Here is a 21,526-nt window from a genome sequence, read left to right on the forward strand (position 1 = left end):
GGTCGAAGGATCCTATTAGTGGCCACTGTTTCTCTTGATTTTCTTTGGTATACTTGTGCCATAGCTTACTATAAGCTATGGAAACTAATCCATACTTTGTGAACATGTCTTTATTAGGGGTGCCTTCCAGCGGAGCTAGATGGTCCACCTCTAATAAACGGTCCGGGTTGAACCAGCTACCAATCAGTGAGGAGAAGATAGACATGACGGATCACAACGGGGACAAAAGTCAGCACTACCTATCTTATCACTGCGTGCAAAGACTAGACAGAATATTTCTATTCTACGTTGTTTGCAGGCAGTGAATACCTCATGAACCAATATCAAACAGTCAATGTTCGGTCAATCAAACAATCAGTGGGGAGAATAAGTAGGCCCGCAAAGGTCTGCGTCACCTACCCTTTCACTATCTGCAAAGAGGGAATCTGTTCTTTCCTGTTTGCAGACAGAGAATCTCCAGAAAACAATCCGCGAACAGTAGTCGGGTTCGATCAATTAATCAGTGTGGGAGAGGGAAATCTCCCGAAAACAATCCACGAACCGTAGTTCGAGGTCAAACAATCAATCAGTGGGGGAGAAAGATAGGCACGACGGCTGCGTTACCTATCCTTCACTGCTTGCAAAGAGAGAGCCGGTTGTTTCTCCGTTTGCAGACAGCGAATCTCCAAACAAATCAACAAAGAGTAATACTAGTATTTTCCAAACAATCAAACAATCATTTCGCAATTTGTCGTGTTTACACGACCTTACCCGGACCGCATGGTCAGTTTCTTGTCTTCCAAATCCAGCGCCCGATCGTCCTCTTTTCTTCGTATTCCTCGCGGCACTCCTGATGGTTCCCAGTCAGGACCGTAGATCACTCGAGAGAGGTCTGTTCGGAACCAGTGAAGTTCGGATGATCGGCTGCCAGACGAGGGTCTATTGGGCAGGAGCTCTCCCAATCGTTGCAGTCGTTCACTCTGTCGTCAGGACCTCTCCCACTGGATCCACGTGTCGCTGATGGGCCCCACGTTTGGGACGCCAATTGTTGAAAAAGGTACAGGCAGAAGACCTTTTTCGAAGTTGCCCGGCGTTAGCCGCCTCTATACCCACTCAAGTTTACCAAACAAAGAGGCAGGCGCTGGAGACTGGAAGGCAGGAAACAGAAGTTTTATTCTCTCCGGAGGAGAAACACATCAGTTCGGACAGCAAGTATCGTCACGAGGTGCTCTAACCGCATCTCTGAGGCCTGGCCTCTTATACACAGGTTTACGAACTTTATTGCATGTAACACATTCTTGCAATGCTTTGAAGTATGAAAGGACATCCTCGGAATCTCCCCTTCAGGCCCGTTCCCACACACATTTACAGTTGAAGTCCCCACCCTGGTCACGACAGGTGATGATTATCGCGCAGCTGGACATTCCGCCGATTCACGGAATGTGTGGGGTTGATCGGATCTCATAGGGTGGGGGGCTTTGATCAATTCGAGGGTCCTTTAATGGGGGAAGCTTCCTACTGTACGGGGGGGGCAATAAACAGTATCCGCAGGGCCAGGTGGTGGCCTGGGAACGAGGAAGACAAACGGGCACACAGGAAAAGGGGGTTTGTATCAAAGGACCTGGGACTATGAAAGGGATGAAGGGAGGTGCCGCGCTGGGAACAGGATAGGATTCCGAGGCAGAGCCGCGCAGATGGGGAGGGTTTATGGCCCATGCATGAGAGAGCGGGGGTGACCAGTGCGTGGGGGGGTGCTTGTGAGGGCGAAGAGCCGTGCTGGGGGTCAGTGGCGTGCAGAGGGTGGTTCTGACCAAGGTACCTAAAATGGCGGGTGTGCACGAAAAAGTGTGGCATCGGGAGAGAAGGCAAGATGGCGCAGATAATGTTTACTAAACCGTATTAATTTTCCACACTAAAGCAGTTAGAGAGAGTTTGTGCCAGTTTCTGCCTTGTGTTCTTATGGTGGATTTTTGTTTTATGATTTGAGATAGGGAAATCTCAAAAGGTATAAAATAGTGATCCGACCATGTAAGGGGTAAAAGGGGCAGGATTTTAAGATTCTCATGATTCGAGAATATGAGGTCGAGGGTGTGCCCAGCGATATGAGTGGGGCCTGTTACCCTTTGTGATAGATTTAGGTTTTGCATAGATTCCAGGAGTAGGGCAGCGCGGTTGCAGCTGCTAACGTCCACATGGTGATTAAAGTCTCCCAGTACCATAAAGTTGGGGTGTTTCAGGGATAGATCTGCTGTCACAGCCAGTAACTCTTGAGTGGCAGATTGGGGAGAGTTAGGGGGGACGTAGGTCAAGATCCCGGAGAAGACGGCAGTGTTGGCATCTACGATAGAGAAGTATAAAGCTTTGATAGGTTTAATGTTGGTAATTTTTCTGGTGGTAATTTTTAGGTGCTTCCTTAGGACTACCCCTATTCCTCCTCCTGATTTGGAGCCTTCGCGGTTAAGGCTGGTAAATGTATAACCAGAAGGGATAGCTAGGGCGATGTCAGGGTTGGAGGAAAGTTTGATCCAGGTCTCCGTGAGGAATACTATGTCCCAGGGTGAGGAGGATAGTAGAAGCCAGATGTCATTGGCGTGGCTGGGTAGGGAGCGGCAATTCACTAGTCCCAGGGAGTAGGTTATTGGGGAGGGGGATTGATGTTAACGGGTTTGTGAGGGCAAGCCCAGACGGGGAGAAGCGAGAAAGAGCAGTTAGGGCATTTGTGGGAGAAGGCGATGGACAAGGGTAGGCAACTGGGCAGAGGTGACGAGCAGGAAGCCTTACCTATGTCCAGAAGTTGAGATCTGGTCCAAGTTAGTCTCTGGGCAGTAGGAGGGCTAACAGCCTGGCGGGCCCTAGGCACGGAGCTGGCGCGGACGGGCGCAGACGGGCTTGCCTTAGGCGTGCAGACGGCGCGCCCGTCCGCTGCGCGTACGGTAAATGCACATACTGATATGAGAGAGGAGAGGGCAGGGGGCGTGGCCTCAGAGTGGGCGTGGCCTCTCGGATCGCCAGAGATGGCGGCGGGAAAAGTTTGTTTACCTGGGGTCCGCGAGCAGCGTTTAATCGGCTGTGCGGTGTGCAAGATCCTGATCAGTAAGTGCTTTTAAAATCAGCAGAATAATTTTGTGACAAGTACATTTTTTTAAAATTAAACAACAGAAAAACTCCCGGCTGCGCCTCAGGAGACAATGTGCTTCTGATCGAGGCACTGAAGGTCTGCGCTTTAACGAGATGCAGGGCGGAGGGCGTGGCCTCAGAGTGGGCGTGGCCTCTCGGATTGATGGAGCAAGGTTTCATATGTAACGAATCTTGCTCGGATTCTATCCTCTCGAAATAACATGTAACGAATTAACCAACATGTTTTGTAAATACTAATAATTGCACCACACAACATATTTAGTATGAAGAAGATTATTATTCTAATTCAGATGGGATTTTTTTCTGAAATTCCTTTAAGCACAAACATGAACCCTGTCTTTAGCAGTAGAGATTCACAGTTTAAGGGTGAATATTTACTAACACTGAAAACAATAGATATAGCTGAAGCACATAGAAACAATTTAACATCTAGGTTACTTGAAGAAGAGAAAATATTTTTGAATCTGGTAGAGAAAAGGAGACAGAATGTGCATAGAAAGGCTAATGAACCGAAACCTCAGATACCTAAATGGGCTAAGAGAGAAGATTTTATTGCAACTGGCAAGACTCATGCTGCTATGTCCCTGGATCTTGAAAAGAAGGTGAAAATGTATCGTTACAACAGAAGAGTAGCACGGAGTCAAACAGAACTGATTAGAACTAAGTAAAACCCATCCTGGGTACCTCAACAAAGACTACAAACATGAAAACAACTATGGGAGCATTTCAACTCTTCAGAAGAGAGATTCCCATCAGTCACCATACGATTCCGCCCTTCGTCATCTGGGAACTTTCAACCTCAGAGACAAAAGTACTCAAAGTGGACTGGTCTGTTGTTCGAAACCTAGACACACCTGTAAAGTACTAGAGATGAGGGGGAAAAAACGAGGTAGTATAGTGACTGAAAGCAGTGCTATAAAAGTGAAGTGCAGTGTGCAAAGTGAAATGTGAGTTGTAAAATTAGGTAGGGAAGTGAAAAATATATTTATTAAGGGATCACTTCACTCCTAAAATAAAACCATAAGTGCGTAAGTGGTCTAAACAAATAACCACTGATGGAACAAAAAGGTCGACATGTTTCTGCAGACTGACAAGACCAACTTAGTGTCCGGCTGCTTCCTCAGGACCAAAACGCTACTGCTTTAGAGACATATAACAACATATAACTAAGGGAAGACAATAGATATCACCTGCAATCCAGTGATTCTGTCCTTCTCCTGGCTATGATGGCAGTTACCAGGACAAGTAGGACGAGAGGCACCCAGTAAGGGAAAAACAAAGATCAAAGACACATTAATAACGACATAGTGCTGTGCTGAAAAAGTATTTTTGTCTAACACATTCACTATCATATGTCAGGACAGGACCAAAAGTATTCCAAATAGTCCTGACAACCATGGTCAAAATTACTCATAGTCGCTCACTCACCAATTGGGCAGGAGAGAAAGTCCCACCTCACCTGGCATACAGCGCAGGTAAAACAGGGCACCGCTCTGAAAAGTAGCGAGAAAGAAATCAATGAAAAAAGAGGCTTAAAAACATTTGGAGCGTCGCGTTATTCCAGCAATATCTATGGACCACACAGTGTAAGTATGAGTCAGATAAAGAGCGTAGCAGGCATTATTTGTTAACATAATGGCGAGAAAACAAGAGCTTACTCACTTAATAAAGCCCAACTGGTTAAAAACATTACATTTAACATCACATTAAGAGCGTAGCAGGCGTCATAATGCCGAGAAAAACAAGGGCTTGCTCACTTTAATAAAGCCCAGCTCGTTTACAAATCATGCATCTAACATCAGAAACAGAGTCTGTCAGGAACCGGGTCATCTAACAAGGAAAACGACTCTGCCTCGAAACGAATCTCGCTGCAGGGCGTTAGCAATTCTGACTCACTGCCGCTATGTTAGGGATGTGACATGGCGAACAACCAACCCCTACAGAAAGGAGAGGAAAAAGAAACGGAAAAAGAAACGAAGGTCCGGGACGCCTACCTGTCCGTCGGTACCCCGGGCGTCCCTCTGGGCTGTCGTGGGAGGTACCGACGAGGCGTCCGGACCCTCCTTTTGTCTCTGCTGTTCCCTCCGTGTACCGGCGCGATCGTATGACGTCACTGGGACGCGCTAAGGCGCATTGCTCCATGGGAGTTGGAGTTTTATTAACAAAACCGGCTATTTTTAAACAGAAATCCCCTTAAACCGAGTCTATCAGGTTTGTAAGTTACTAGAACGGGCTTAGGGGGGAAAAAGCTTACAATCATTTGAAGGGAAAAAGGTTTAAATAAATAACTACATGGATTGTGGGCAAATGAATAAATAAATCGCCCCTTGCCCCATATATCAACCACAGTAGTTAAGGTTGAACCTACATCATCTGAGTGCCACCCAAGGAATTTCTTCATTCAGACCTTCTTTGTCAGTTTGAAGTTTGAATACCCATCTCTGTTCCTTTTTAAACAAGAACCCACTTATGTCAGTGATGTGCAATGGAATCGTAGGTTGCTCTATCACTGTCCATTTGAGTTCTGTAGATGAATGGCCAACTTCTAAGTAGTGAGCCGTCAGCCTCGTAGTCTGTTTTTTACACCTAATGGAACTACGGTGTTCAGATATTCTTATCTTGACTTTACGGGTAGTCATGCCCACATAACGCTTATTGCACGGACACGTGATTAAGTAAATGACATTCTGGCTATTACAATTTGTAAAGCGTCGCTGTTCCCAAGGGCGACCTGTGGGAACAGCGACGCTTTACAAATTGTAATAGCCAGAATGTCATTTACTTAATCACGTGTCCGTGCAATAAGCGTTATGTGGGCATGACTACCCGTAAAGTCAAGATAAGAATATCTGAACACCGTAGTTCCATTAGGTGTAAAAAACAGACTACGAGGCTGACGGCTCACTACTTAGAAGTTGGCCATTCATCTACAGAACTCAAATGGACAGTAATAGAGCAACCTACGATTCCATTGCACATCACTGACATAAGTGGGTTCTTGTTTAAAAAGGAACAGAGATGGGTATTCAAACTTCAAACTGACAAAGAAGGTCTGAATGAAGAAATTCCTTGGGTGGCACTCAGATGATGTAGGTTCAACCTTAACTACTGTGGTTGATATATGGGGCAAGGGGCGATTTATTTATTCATTTGCCCACATTCCATGTAGTTATTTATTTAAACCTTTTTCCCTTCAAATGATTGTAAGCTTTTTCCCCCCTAAGCCCGTTCTAGTAACTTACAAACCTGATAGACTCGGTTTAAGGGGATTTCTGTTTAAAAATAGCCGGTTTTGTTAATAAAACTCCAACTCCCATGGAGCAATGCGCCTTAGCGCGTCCCAGTGACGTCATACGATCGCGCCGGTACACGGAGGGAACAGCAGAGACAAAAGGAGGGTCCGGACGCCTCGTCGGTACCTCCCACGACAGTCCAGAGGGACGCCCGGGGTACCGACGGACAGGTAGGCGTCCCGGACCTTCGTTTCTTTTTCCGTTTCTTTTTCCTCTCCTTTCTGTAGGGGTTGGTTGTTCGCCATGTCACATCCCTAACATAGCGGCAGTGAGTCAGAATTGCTAACGCCCTGCAGCGAGATTCGTTTCGAGGCAGAGTCGTTTTCCTTGTTAGATGACCCGGTTCCTGACAGACTCTGTTTCTGATGTTAGATGCATGATTTGTAAACGAGCTGGGCTTTATTAAAGTGAGCAAGCCCTTGTTTTTCTCGGCATTATGACGCCTGCTACGCTCTTAATGTGATGTTAAATGTAATGTTTTTAACCAGTTGGGCTTTATTAAGTGAGTAAGCTCTTGTTTTCTCGGCATTATGTTAACAAATAATGCCTGCTACGCTCTTTATCTGACTCATACTTACACTGTGTGGTCCATAGATATTGCTGGAATAACGCGACGCTCCAAATGTTTTTAAGCCTCTTTTTTCATTGATTTCTTTCTCGCTACTTTTCAGAGCGGTGCCCTGTTTTACCTGCGCTGTATGCCAGGTGAGGTGGGACTTTCTCTCCTGCCCAATTGGTGAGTGAGCGACTATGAGTAATTTTGACCATGGTTGTCAGGACTATTTGGAATACTTTTGGTCCTGTCCTGACATATGATAGTGAATGTGTTAGACAAAAATACTTTTTCAGCACAGCACTATGTCGTTATTAATGTGTCTTTGATCTTTGTTTTTCCCTTACTGGGTGCCTCTCGTCCTACTTGTCCTGGTAACTGCCATCATAGCCAGGAGAAGGACAGAATCACTGGATTGCAGGTGATATCTATTGTCTTCCCTTAGTTATATGTTGTTATATGTCTCTAAAGCAGTAGCGTTTTGGTCCTGAGGAAGCAGCCGGACACTAAGTTGGTCTTGTCAGTCTGCAGAAACATGTCGACCTTTTTGTTCCATCAGTGGTTATTTGTTTAGACCACTTACGCACTTATGGTTTTATTTTAGGAGTGAAGTGATCCCTTAATAAATATATTTTTCACTTCCCTACCTAATTTTACAACTCACATTTCACTTTGCACACTGCACTTCACTTTTATAGCACTGCTTTCAGTCACTATACTACCTCGTTTTTTCCCCCTCATCTCTAGTACTTTACAGGTGTGTCTAGGTTTCGAACAACAGACCAGTCCACTTTGAGTACTTTTGTCTCTGAGGTTGAAAGTTCCCAGATGATGAAGGGCGGAATCGTATGGTGACTGATGGGAATCTCTCTTCTGAAGAGTTGAAATGCTCCCATAGTTGTTTTCATGTTTGTAGTCTTTGTTGAGGTACCCAGGATGGGTTTTACTTAGTTCTAATCAGTTCTGTTTGACTCCGTGCTACTCTTCTGTTGTAACTGTTCCTGGGGACAGTAGCTTTTCGGGGTCATTAAACTGTCCCTACAGACCCTCCCCCCGTGTTTTCTTGATTGGTGAAAATGTATCTCCATAGGTTAAAAACAGCATATAACAATGTATTCATTGGTTCCAGTGAATGTGAACACAACTTCTTGATAATTGGGGGTTGGGGACTAAAAGGGGGAACTGATCCGGTGTTTCCTGGAATCTATTATGTTTTTGGGAACAAAGCTTATTTTAAGCTGTCTGATCATTAGTATGTTACTTGCTATTTCGGAATAGTATTCACAAAGGTATATCATGTTAAAAGAATCACTGGAAGCAACGAAGAAAATATTGGACTAACACAACAGAAAAGAGCTTGTTTTTCAGAAATTGTAGGCAATATATTTAGTGCATTGATACCTTCAGTGGGAGTAATTCTGAATACGCAAAGAATTTATAAATTATCCACAGCGGTTGATCGCTTATCGACACACTGCTGGAAGATTTTGATTGATCAATACTGAATTAGTTGCAATAAGATCTATGGTTTTGCAAAATTGACTTGCTCTTGATATATTATTGTAGAATGTTGAAGGCGAAACATTGTTGCACCTATATACCTGACAAAAGTACTGAAATTGGAAGGTATGTCAGGAATATTACGAATTTGGAAAAAGAATTGAAACCACTGGAGGGTGATAGTGCATGGAGAGGCTAACTAATGGTCTCTCCTCTGTAGGTAGCTAATTTTCTAATGTAGAAAAAAGCATTGTAGGTAGAATACTGATGCCAATAATGGGATTAGCACTATTAGTATTGATAATAATGATTTGGTGCAAATGCTGCAGAAACAGAAAGTGGTTTGCAGTGAATGAAAAGGGGAAGAAGAGAAAATACAATGAGATTCAACTGGAAGAATTAAAAGGGGATATTTACAAAAGAATGAAAGGTTTTCAAAAGAAAAGGGAAAAAGGAAACTCTAAAGTAATAGAAGAAATTGAATTGGGAAACTACTAAATGTGGCATCTGGTTCTCTAAATTAGTGATGGCATAGAATGCCATCAACGAGGGGATTGATGGAGTAAGGTTTCATATGTAACAAATCTTGCTCTGATTCAATCCTTTCGAAATAACATGTAACGAATTAACCAACATGTTTGTAAATACTAATAATTGCACCACACAACATTTTTAGTATGAAGGGGAAGCTTGCAAATGTTTTACTAACCAGTCATCCAAGTGTCCTAAATTGCAGCAGAAAACGTGGGAACTCTTTGCGCATGCATCTACTGCATCTACGTAGTATGACGTATCTTTGCTTTTAGTGGGAATTTCTTACAGCTGCGCAGTAGTGCCAAAGATGGCCGCTTAAAACTTCACATGGTAATGCGTATGCCTTGCTTAAACTAAAACCTTGTGTGTTCTGCTAAACTATTAATGCTATAACTAAAATAAAGTGATGGGTTTAGAGTAGAAATAAGTGGTATACAGTACATTCATTAATTTTGTATTTGAACTTGTTTTCCTTTGACTTTATTAATAGTTTGTATTTGGGCCTGAAGAGTGTTGCAAACTCCATTTTGAATCTGCTGGTCATGCGCAGTTGTCATTGAAACCCTCGAAACTCTGTCATTGAACCGCTGCCAATTCCCATCTTACCCGCGATGTTCATGGGAACCTCACCCTTGTGACCTGGAGTAAGAGGAAGAAATTGAATGATTTTGAATACATTGTATATGATTTGAAATAATATTGCTGGGTGGAAAAAAATTGCATGGCAAAATAAAATTATGGGCGGGAATCTAGCTTAATTGGAATAATGGAAATTACTTCATACTGGTATGGTGTGATGACCTCTTCCGTCTTTCTGACCAATCAAATGAAGGGAAATACACAAATTCGCAATATTGGGGGGTGGTACATGTCCCTGGAAACGGTATAACTAAGGTATGCTTAGTCAGTTAGATTGTCCGACTTGTCACAAACCTGTCACTGACCCAAAGTATACTGAAGAAGAATTGTGGATGCCGCAGACCTCAGAGGGCTGATCGAGCACTCTGAAAGAAGAATCAGGAGTTTTGTGAAGGAGAAGACTCTATCCTGGAGAAGGGAACGAGAGTAGCTGCAGAGAGGGATGTGACGCTGGTGTTGCACTTAGGGGAGGTTACCTGTCCTGTCCTGACCTGTTGGCTCCGGTTTAGCCCTTTCTTTATCAGCCCTTGCTCGCACCATTCTAGGTAAATATAAATATGTGCGATATGTCCTTGTACTGTTTTCCTTTTCCCCCCCTTTCCAGGTACCAATGTCTAAACGTGAAGTTGCCATATCTTTAGGCAATTTTATTGATCGTTATTTTCTTACTTGAAAGTTCTTTGATCGCACTGTTCTGGTTCTTGGCTCACAAAATTTTGCATAGATAAAGTGCTGTAACTTTTCCTGAGTCTGTGGTTATTTTAATGTGAATTGTTATGCTACCTATTTTTCTAACACGCAGATCTAATCACCTATTTTTTTTAAAAGAGGTACAGTGACAAGTAAAGTGGTAAGTTATGGTATACAGGAATAAATTATAAATCACTGATAGGCAGGAGAGAAGAAACAGGTTACCGGTTTAAGGTGTGTAAATATGTTTGTTATAAGGGCCCAGGTGAGTATTGGTATTACTGAAAATAACCTGAACCGGAAATCTCGCACCATCAATACCCTCGGGTCAGGCCAGCGCTATATAAATCTCTGTAATAAATAAAAATAAATAAATCCAACTCTGTTGAAATGTAACACTACCAATGTTGTAAAGAGGTCAGGTTCTCTCACATTATAATACTGCCATCGTGTGTGACGGTGCGCTTTACAAATACACATAATACACTTAATAAATTATATTTTTATACAAATTTTGCCTCCTTCACATCATTACAACCTGCCATATGTTGTCAATAAAAATTAAAAAAAATGGATTCTGGAGCCTACCCTAGTGCACTGAAGCCCCATTGACATTCCTTTCTAATTGTTTACAAAACGCAAAGGGTGTGCGTGTACACTAATCTCGCACGTAAACAGGTGTTTTTACGGTCGAGAAAGTCTAAATAAAAACGCGGTCATACAAAAACATAACATGCCCTGTCATGAACGCAGGGAAGGGCGCCGGTCTGTGGAGCGAAGAGTGCCATATTTTCAGTGCCTCTGCTTTTCGCCGCAGCCACCCTAATGAAATCTCTCCATGAAACACCGGCTCATTTGTTCTCTGGCCTCCTGACCCCAAATAACAGCCAGAAGCAGCGCCCGCCCCGATGGGAGGAGAGCGGGAAGAGCCTCTCGTCATCAGCAGGGAGGCTCCGGGGAGCGTTGCTGCGGGTCACAGGCAAGACACATGAAATGGCGGCGCGCCGCCCGGCCCCTTCCCTCAGGACTCGCCACTCCCTCCCGCCTCCATTGGTGGATGGGCGGCGGGAGCTGGTGAGCGAGTCACGGGGATCCGTGGAGCGAGCTGCTGCTCCGCCTGCTGGCGAGCGATCCCTGTGACTGATCCGGACCTCACTCCTGAGCCTGGCTCGCCCGGCGTTCCTGGGGGCACAACCCGCGGCTCGCCCACTGCGGCCTCCCGGCCACTGACGTGTCCGCCCGCCGCCGCCTCCTATTGTTTCCTCCCGGCGCCTTTACCTCACACAGAGCTGTGCCAGTGAGAGCACGAGCACTTTGTGGAGTTTACGCTCACATTAAACTCAGTTACACGCCGAGGACAGATCCTACAGAAGGAAAGCGACCCCTTGCTCCCTCAGCACGCTGCAGCTGCGAATGGGGCGGAGGGAGCCATTTACCAGCCCCGCCTTCTGCGCGCCAGGTTCCTTGACTGGACTGGGAAGAGCAAGTGCCTCGGTCTGAAGACCACAGTCCCTTGGGCAGGATTTATTTGCGCTTCGTTCACCTGCTCCCGAGTACCGCGGGCGGTGTTTACGAGGAGCTGCACGCGTTTCCTTCGGGAGCACCTGGGTGCTGAGGACTCCTGGGCTCAGCCAGCCAGTTCCTTGTGTACACGGGCGCCTGTCTCCGCGGAAGCATCTATAAACAATATAGTGCTGGAAAGGAGACTTACGTTGCAGAGGCCACTGGAAAGAAATCCTACAAAACCAGGTACAATTGTGAGATTCTTGTGTAAGCAAATGAGTAAAGGAACATGATCCTTAAATAAGGGTGGAGCTGCACACTGGGGAGGGGTTGGCCGCTGGCATCAGAGGCTGCACTGCCTGAAGAGGGAGGTCAAAGGTCAGTGCAACTTTCCTTGTAAGTGCTAGACTTTCTTGGATGTTGCTCGCTGTTTGTGATCCTGAACTTGAAAGTGAAGAGACTCTCCCGGAATAGCTCACCTTGTTATGTCCTGCATTCTGGTGTTGTACTCGTACCATGTATAGAACTTACAGACCTGTATTTTAATGGGGAAACTAAGCTACAAGAATCAGAATGTATAGAAAAAGTGGGACGGTATACTTATTTGACTTTATTTATTAGAAGCCGAAGTATTTCGAAAAGCAATGAAGTTGGATAAGGATATTGACAATAATATTTAAGATCGCCACCTTTCTTAGAATACATAATGCCCATTTGTTTACGGCTTCCTGTTCTTGAACAGACAACAGCTGCAACAGCTGCTGGTAGGTGAAAAAGAATTTGTGCAAAACTGCGGATTCTTTTATATCATGGACATTGTCCGTTATCCTTACTTATAATCTTATTCTGTTGGATCTTGCAAGTTCTTAAATGCTTTGTAAGTGATTTATTTTGAGTTTGCTCTTTAAGTATCATTCAGAAGGGAAAAAATACCAAATGCCATTGCTTTTTCGCAGAAGTCTTCCGGCCTGAATTTTAAAATGCGGACCATGGTGGTAAAAAAAATAGGTGGTACCCTAGCCTACATACGACACATGCTGCTGTAGTGGTTGACCAAACCGAAAAGTGAGCTGTAGCAATGAGGATCAACACACTTATGGTAACATTAGCAGAAAGTCAGACAATTGACGTATAATAAAATGGACATAAATACATATGCACATTTATGAATTGGTTTTGTATTGGGTAGCAGTCGCTCTTCATCCAAGTAGCTGGTCAAGAGGGTCTAGAACTTATTTAAAGACCTGGAATGAGATGCATGCTCGAGTGAGTGGTGAAAGTAAATAATAATGGAGGGGGATTCCAGAAGTAAAAGGCATGCAGAGTCTAGATGTATGTAGTCAGTCAAGGTTTGGGTGAGGTACAGGGCTTTTGACTGGCGCACCTTGGATTGTGCAAGGTAGTGTAGAGGCTAAGAAGTAAGAAAGGTAATCCGGGGACATGCCCTACGCGTTGGCTTCCTGTGACGAAAAAAGAATAAACCATAAAGAAAAAAGAAACACGTGAACAATTTCACTTGGTGGAAATGATTTCTTGCTATTAATGTGTGCGGATCAAATCATTTTTGTAAATTCTTGATGGGAAAAGTTTTTTCACATATTAAGAAACTATGAGGACTTGTTTCTTTTGATCTTTGCACCATATGCTAACAATCTCCTGTGGTACAAATAAGTGCAGTTTTATATCCAAGACCTCTTTTGTAAATCATTCTACCAATGTCACTCGCTTGGTTGTATAGGCTGCTAGTTTAATGACCGAATGTTGGGGTAAACGCACTAGGAGGCTGGAGGAGTTTAAAGGATCAGCGTGAGCCAACTCCCCACTAATTTATAAAATCGCAGAAAGAATCCACAGGTCCGGAGTCAAACGGAGGTCCTATTACTGACTGGGTGTACTCTACCACGTAAGGTGAGGGGTTTCCATTTTCAGGACGGTGCCCCTCACACACCAGAGGTGTCATGCTTCATTAGAGGGGTGTCTCCTCACTTGAAAGACCTAGTTTTCACGCGGGCTACAACCCCCTCGTTGCGAGGGAGGAGCTCAGGGATGTTTTTATTGAGTCAGGGCGGGTGTACTAAAACCCTATGTGAGTCTGGCGTGTACGTAAGAGTGCAGTGCTGAGATGTGAATCGTTAAAACTGGCTACGGGGCTAGCTATGCTATACCTTTATTCAGTCACCCGCTGCCTTTTGTCTTAACTATAGGTTGTATGCTGAGCATACTGAATAGTCAATTTACAGGTTCAGTATTACACTATTTACTTATGCACATGTTTTTCATGTTTTTTTTCATTTTTATTGCAATTATTTATTGCAGTAGCTGAACCATTGACCCTGAAGAAGGCCATGACACTACCTTAGGTCTTTTGGCTGAAACGCGTTGGTCTAGTATTTACACAGCTGCCTAATGACTGCACCTGCGTTACCAGCTATTCACTGTTTTTAATCCTGACATCGGGTGGCTGACTAAAGTTATATATAGCATAGCTAACCCCGTAGCCAGTTTAATGATTCTCATCACAGCACTGCACTCTTACGTACACGCCAGGCTCACATAGGGTTTTAGTAAACCCGCCCTGACTCAATAAAAACATCACTGAGCTCCTCCCTCGCAACGAGGGCTACAACCCCGCGTGAAAACTAGGTCTTTCACGTGAGGAGGCACCCCTGTGATGAAGCAGGATACCTCTGGTGTGTGAGGGGAACCGTGCTGAAAAGGGAAACCCCTCCCCTTACGTGGGAGAGTACACTCAGTCAGTTATATGACCTCCGTTTGACTCCGGACCCGTGGCTTTTTCTGTGATTTAGTATGTTGGGGGAGACATCTGCTTTTAGTGGCTGCATAAAGTTCTAATAGCTGGGTTGGGAACCATTTCTAACATGGAACAACTGAAATGTATTTGAAGTGATGGTTTCAGCTAATGCGGAGTATGAAATACTGAGGTCTAGAGTTTATAATTGCCTGTGGGTAGCGAATGGACTTGGTACACACATTCTGTCCTGTGTAATCAGACCTAACAATTACAGATGGCCAGTGGATAAAGAAGCTCACAGCTGCCGTTTAATTAAAATATGCATAAAAAACAATGTAACCAGCAGTGTAACGATGGGGAATTTTTAGCCAATCAAATTGCATAATTTGAAGTCTACTAATACTGTTATTTGCCCACTCGCCATTATTGCCTGATTAATGCCAATGTGTCAGTTAAAGATGGCCTCCTACCTTTTCCCAGTCTACTGTGCCCACTTGCTCACTTATTGGAAATGGGCATACATTTTGCAGCGGTTGGCTGCCCCTGGCTGCATGTGTCGTTGCTGAACTGAGTAAGTGCAGCCTGGTGTAAGTCAATTTTTGAGTGCTTTGTCCCACAACTGAGGGTGTAGGCCTTAGGCGGTATAGTTCTCAGATGACTGTATCGGGTGTGAATGCATGGATGTGATTTTGGTAGATGTTCTGTACAGGAAGAAGGTTGGTACAAACAAAATCACGCGCCTGGAAGGCACATCTGGGGCAGAGAGATGGAAAGGCTTTTAGGTAGGGCATTAACATGTCTCAATTGCCTGTCTACCTTCTTGGATACACTTGCCTTCAACATGATCCCATTACTAATGAGCGGGCAATTAACAGCCATCATTGCCCGTTCATATGGGCACTAAAACGTAATTGATGCAATCAAATGAATTCAGAAATTGCCTTACCCAATCGAGTTGGAGAGTGAGTTAATTATTGTATGGGCAGGTGAGGCAATTGTGGTTGTATTCGTATTTGCCATGTCATACATAACACCGTAAATCTATCTTGTTATTTTTTTTTTTAGAGCAACACTTAGATTTCCCAGACTTCTCATTTTTCTTCTGCCAATAGGAAGTATGTGTCTGCAAGAGGGAGTTTGCAAAATGATGTTCACTAACAATATTGACAGGTCTTAATGTATCACAGGCGGTGTCAGGCCACTTGTTATGTATGTGGGGTAGAGATTGTTACGAGAATGGAAACCAGTAGTCTAGGGGCTGAGCATTAACAACGGTTAATTGCACTTCTTGTGTCAACAGCTAGGATCAATAACTTTTGTGAGTGATACTGTACAATTATAAGGTAGAACTGGAATTTGCATGCACAATATTGGGCTGGAAATGCACTACTGTCATGATTCTGTGTTTCTCCTCTGGGTTGGGGACACATGATGATCAGCGTTAAGAGCAGAAGGTGCTCCAATTGGATAAGAGAAGACATTCTGTTCAAATTATCAGAAGAAATTATATAGAGCTAACACAAGTCTGCCAACAAACCCCCTGTTCTTACCTCTAGCTTCTGCTATGGGCCGCCACCGTTTTCAATATTATTTTGGTCCTCCTCAAAATGCTTTTCATTTTCCTTCCACTGCTCAAAAAAGCCAACCACTGGTTTCACCCTGCACTCTCCATCTAACTCCCTGTTGCTCAGCTTCCTTCCTTCATTGAAACCCAGAAACGTCTGGTATTGACCCGCTTAAACCCTGTGCACAAGTTGCAATATACCTGCAGACCATGAACTCCACTGAGATCTCCCTATCACGTATTTTAACTTTCATTGCTTTAGCCCATTACTCCTCTTCTTTTCCCTTGACCTTTTAACATAAAACTTTTAGCTTTCAACGTGGTAAGTCATCCCGCCATGAAAACTACACCCACTGCATCACTGGCTCAGCACTTGACTGGTTCTTACACTACCCCTATAGACTCCATATTTCCCGCTTCTGATGTTCTTTATTTTTCTCGCCTACCAGTACACATTTCCCCAGGTTCAAATTAGGGTACTCTACTTAACTTTTCTCCAGGTACACAACATCCATGAGTAATTTCTTATACTCAGTCAAGCGTCTCTTAACACACTTATGTGGATGACACCCAAACTTTCTTTTTCATCCTGCGACCACTGCCTGTAAATGAGGGTTTCCAATTGGCTAATGGGTGTCAGTCACTGTATGCTTACTCCTCAATTTAAAAATAAAATAAAAAATACTCGCTTCCTGGATTCAGTGAGCCCTTTGATTGGTCTTATTGCATCAGTTTATCCTCTGACATCTCAACTAGTTCTACTTCAATCAATCAAATAATGTTTATTCGATCATTACCCAGATTATCATAAAAGATGTACAGGATTTAAAACACTCACACATTAATATGACAGTCAAATAACTTTTTTTTTTAAATACAGCAGTAAATTCTTAACCTTGGCATGGTTTCAGTTCCACAGTGCATGAGCATCTTTATTTCGACACACTTCTACTTCCAGATCTCAGGTAATCAGCATAATGATGGCCATCTTAAGAAAAAAACCTTTAATGTAGTGGTCATGAAATTGGGTCAACTGTGCGCTGTATAAAAGTCCAAGAGGAAAGAATCAATCTCCTGTCTTATGAGCACGTGCTCCTACGTTCCAAGTGACTTAAAAAGCCCGAGGACTCTCGGCTGGCACGGGGCTTGGAAAAACACCTGTTCAAATAACTGTGGCTGTTGAGCTATGAACATGGAGCTAGTTTGTTTTTCACGATGCTTATAATGACGCAATGCTAGACATTTCCATAGACCAGGGGTCTTCAAAGTGTGGGGCGCGACCCCCAGGGGGGCCACGGAGTGATTGAAAGGGGGTCGCGCATTCCCGATCACACTTCTTCCCCAGGCCCATCTGACTACAAGGATTCAGCCCCCCCTCCTCCCCCATAGTGTGTCTTAGCTCGAGCTGCTGTGAGCATCGCTGGGCTATGTATGCAGTCTTATCTCCAGCACAGCCCGGCACCCCTGAGTTTTTCACAGGTCGTTAACGGCCATTTACATATTTACATAGCTTTTGAAAACGTGTCACTGAGGCTTAGTTTTTTTTTTTATAATTCCCGTACCCCCTGGGCCCCAACTCAGCCTTTCCCTTACATTTGTATTTTACATTTACTGCAATAGTGTGAGAATAGGAACAGTAATGTTACATGAGAAGAAAATTACAAGTGAACAAAGTACAAAAGCAAACGTTAAGTTACATGAGGCAAAAATGACAATAGTGAGCAACCAAAATACAAGAGGTAGCAAACGGTACATTACAGGAGGAAAAAGTGATGTGTGCAGGTTACAAAAGCGTACAAAGTAAAAGTAGAGGTATAACACTGCAATAAATGGCACACTCAAACACAAGAACAAACGTTACGTAGGCAATGGTGGCACTTGTGCAAGTATATAAAGCAAACAAAATGTGAGAGGTAGCAAACAGTGTGTTACAAGAGAAATGGCTGGTATTTTTTTCTTCTGGCAATTCTACTTTTTATTATTTCTTTTCATGAAATACATTGTGAAGCACTCTGACACCTTCGGGTAAAGTGCGCGCTATATAAAAACGCATAAATAAATACATTCGTAATGTGACTTTTAGGTCTCTGTTCCCTTTATCAGTCATGGATCATTGAGGCAGCCCTAGAACACAATTAAAAGTGCTTTCTATTTATATTTGCTATTCCAAGTATGCACAGATGAGTGCTGAAATATACAACTTTACGTGACTGCTTATTTTTGTACGGTCTGGGACATCAAAATATTGAGCAGGCAACCCTAACCATAGGACTGGAAGTATGTTGCAAGATCAGAATATTTATTTCCTCCACCCTCGATCCCTGATTAATGTCATAATAGCAATAGTTTAACTTATTTCTTAAGCCCTACGCCGCAGTCAATAATATGTTGAGTTACTTCAAGTGTCTGGAAATGCACCCTGTATTCAGAGAACTCACTCCTCATTCTAGCACTTCACTTTCATGCTCACCCTGCATTCACAGCGATCACAATGCACTCACACTGATCACCATGCACTCACATCATTCACCCTCTCACCCTGCACTCGCAGTGATCACTCTGCAATCACAATGCACTTGCGTTGTTCTCCCTGTACCTCAACCTGCAGTCACGCTACTCATCTGCACTCATCCTGCACTCATGTGACACCTCATTCACCTGCCCCCTCACTGCTCAATTTGAAACTCGCTCAAACAAGCCCATCATTAACCATGCATTCTTTCATCCCACTCTGCACTTATATCCACAATCAAATTCATATGGCCACCTCACTCACCCTGCAGTCACTCCTCTTTCCCTACTCTCATACTGTTGCATCGCTCACCGTGCACTCACATGGGCACTCTTCTCATCCACAGAGGGCAGGGTTTTAGGGACCCCTGCTGCTCCCGGACAGGGCCAGGTGAGCTTCTAATGTGGCAGCACGTATTCCTGCAGAGTGGAAGGCCCATCACAAAGGTTGACTAGACATCTTTCTGATGTTAATTGCTGTATTTTGGTTGTAAACTGGTACTGTTTTATTGTGAGCAAAACAATGTCAAAATAATGAAGCAATTATATCCCAAAATAACGTGGCATCACATAACATTTACATTTTCCTCTCACACAATTTAGTCAAGCCTTCCGTGTAATTTGGTCCTCACCTGCCTCGTAATTCTAGAAGCCCTGCCTACAGGTTTAGAAATGTTTATCAGGAGGGGGTCCTTATGACTGAAAATGTTGACAGGGGGGTCTCGGCACCCAAAAGTTTGAAGACCTCTGCCATAGACTGTTATTTTGCGATGGTGAGGCGTTTTCAGGTGATTTGTTTTAGCTCGAGTGTGATGCGTGGTAATGCTCTACAAGTTCTCCTCAGGCAGGTGTCATTGCTGCCTGGCCTTAAATACCTGAACGTAGTGTTTTCGTTGCAAGGTATGCGTGTAAAGCAGCCTGAACACGTAATTCTTGGGCGGTGTACTGAAATGCAACTCACGAATCAATCAATTGTGTGAGTATATTTTCAGTTTCTGTTCGTGGCAGGAACTAACAATATCGGCGCTTCCTTTCTGTATCCAGTTGAGGTGGCTGTTTCCTCGATGTTTTAGTCACTATCATGTTTAACATTCAAAACAAAAGCCTTGTTTTCAGTGAAGAGGCTTTAATTTGGGAACTGAAGTTCATTGTCTAATGGCCATAGGAGAGCTGTGTTACAGAACAACCCTAAATCGTGTGAGTGGTGTTTTTTTTTAATTTAAATTATTTTTATTTATTTAGTAAACCTGTACAATTTTGCTATTTTTCACCCCACAGTTCTAAGCCAGGACGCCTTGGAAGCTTGGCTCGTTTTAAAAGCCCGGTTCTGCACAGCTGGCTAGTGAAATTTGATCGCTCTGAGTCAGAAGAGATGAGAAATATAATGCCCCCACTTTCAAGTCCGAGTTGAGTGCCCTCCCTTGAAAGACATTTAATCAAATCTCGGCAAGGGGAAGCCAATACCACATCAGTGTCAGTGTTAAAAGGACGCCTCTTGAAACTCGCCGCCCGTGGCCTAAGTGTCCGCCACCGAACCAACCCTCCCAAAACGAAACGTCCATGCTTTGCTGCAATGCCTTTGAAGGCCATTTTGCCTTTTCCCACCACAGCTGGCAAAAGAGAAACAGAAAATTTCAATAGCCAGAGGGCTCGAAACTGTTGCAGACTCACAGGTTGACGGGACTATTGCTGTGCTGCGTGCACGCCTCACAGTGACTCTGCCTTCCCTGGCTCAGGGCATGGGTGCATTCATGTCTTCACGTGTACACAACCTGACCCAGCTCACATGCACTCTCCGTGGGAGGAGTCCGAGGGATGGAGGTCTCTAAAGAAAGGAGGAGTGAAAGGGGAGTCAGTCGCAGGGGAGCCTTTTGTCTGGCCAGCTGGTGCATGGCCCAGCAGCTTCATTCAAAACTGGCCTATTTATAATTTTCTACGTTTTTGATCTGATTACACATCCTCAACACTTTACAAATGGCATTTTAATAAATTGCACCTTTACGCGAATGCTTTTTATTTCTGAACACAGAGATGGTGCACTATGTCGATTTTTGCTTTCCTTTTCCCCCCTCTCGAGTGAGAGTAGATTTAAGGGAGGAGAGAGGGAGAGAAAACACAGCTATGCGCCCTGTCACCAGCAGGGATCCTTACAAGAGCTGGGATTCAATTGAAAGTTGTTTGCCCTCATTAATTTAAGGAGTGGCATTAGTAGCGAGAAAAAAACTCGAATAACCACCCACATCTTCTGTAAGATGGCGACTCTCATGGGGCCCTTAGCCCAGTTTATAGTAACCAGATAAGAGCCGGCTTTAGGCTGTTGTCTTTTGAATTGCAGTATTTAAATGCATGTGGGTTGCGTTTTTGTCCTTGAATTTCCCTAAAACTGCACATTGTGTATTCTGTTTATCTGTGTTGTGAATGATTAACCTAACCGATTGGATGTCTAGCTGCACGTTATATATGGAGTAAATAATGGAGTAAAAAAAGTGACCGCCATGCACAAGTAATCCTCCAACTGAATGGGTTTTAGCACGTTTTTCGGTCAACGCATATCTCCTAACCGTTTCGAGTGTCTTGGGATTTTCGAGGGCGAGTCCATCTGAGTAAGTGGAGGTGAGCAATTTTGTGGAAAATAAGTAAGGCTTTGAGAATGGTTGAACCTGTTGAAGTTCAAAAGAGACATTTTGCTTGCTTGCAAGGTGAAGATGAATCCAGAGAGGGTGGCAGCCTCCAAATGAGGGTGAGTTGAGGGGTACATATAAAGTTAAGTAGCCACAACAAAGCTAGTGCTTCCATGAGGAAACCTTTGTCTGCACCTTTTTATATGTATCTATTCCTTTGGGTAAGTAATGAAGCCAGGTTTAGAGAGA

The 21,526-nt window shown here is 43.9% G+C and overlaps 1 protein-coding gene across 2 annotated transcripts in view; it reads left to right on the top strand.

Annotated features, from left to right (window-relative positions):
- Positions 1-11,392: 11,392 nt before the first annotated feature.
- Positions 11,393-21,526, top strand: part of ARHGAP21 (Rho GTPase activating protein 21) — a 430,157-nt gene continuing 420,023 nt past the window's right edge. The window contains exon 1 of one of the 2 annotated variants that reach the window (XM_086941663.1): positions 11,393-12,075. The gene's annotated coding sequence lies outside the window, so the exon portion shown is untranslated. The remainder of the gene's footprint in view (positions 12,076-21,526) is intronic. The other variant, XM_086941662.1, reaches the window with a different exon arrangement.

The sequence above is a fragment of the Lissotriton vulgaris genome, chromosome 10 (genome assembly GCF_964263255.1).
Source record: "Lissotriton vulgaris chromosome 10, aLisVul1.2, whole genome shotgun sequence".
Classification (NCBI taxonomy): Eukaryota; Metazoa; Chordata; class Amphibia; order Caudata; family Salamandridae; genus Lissotriton; species Lissotriton vulgaris.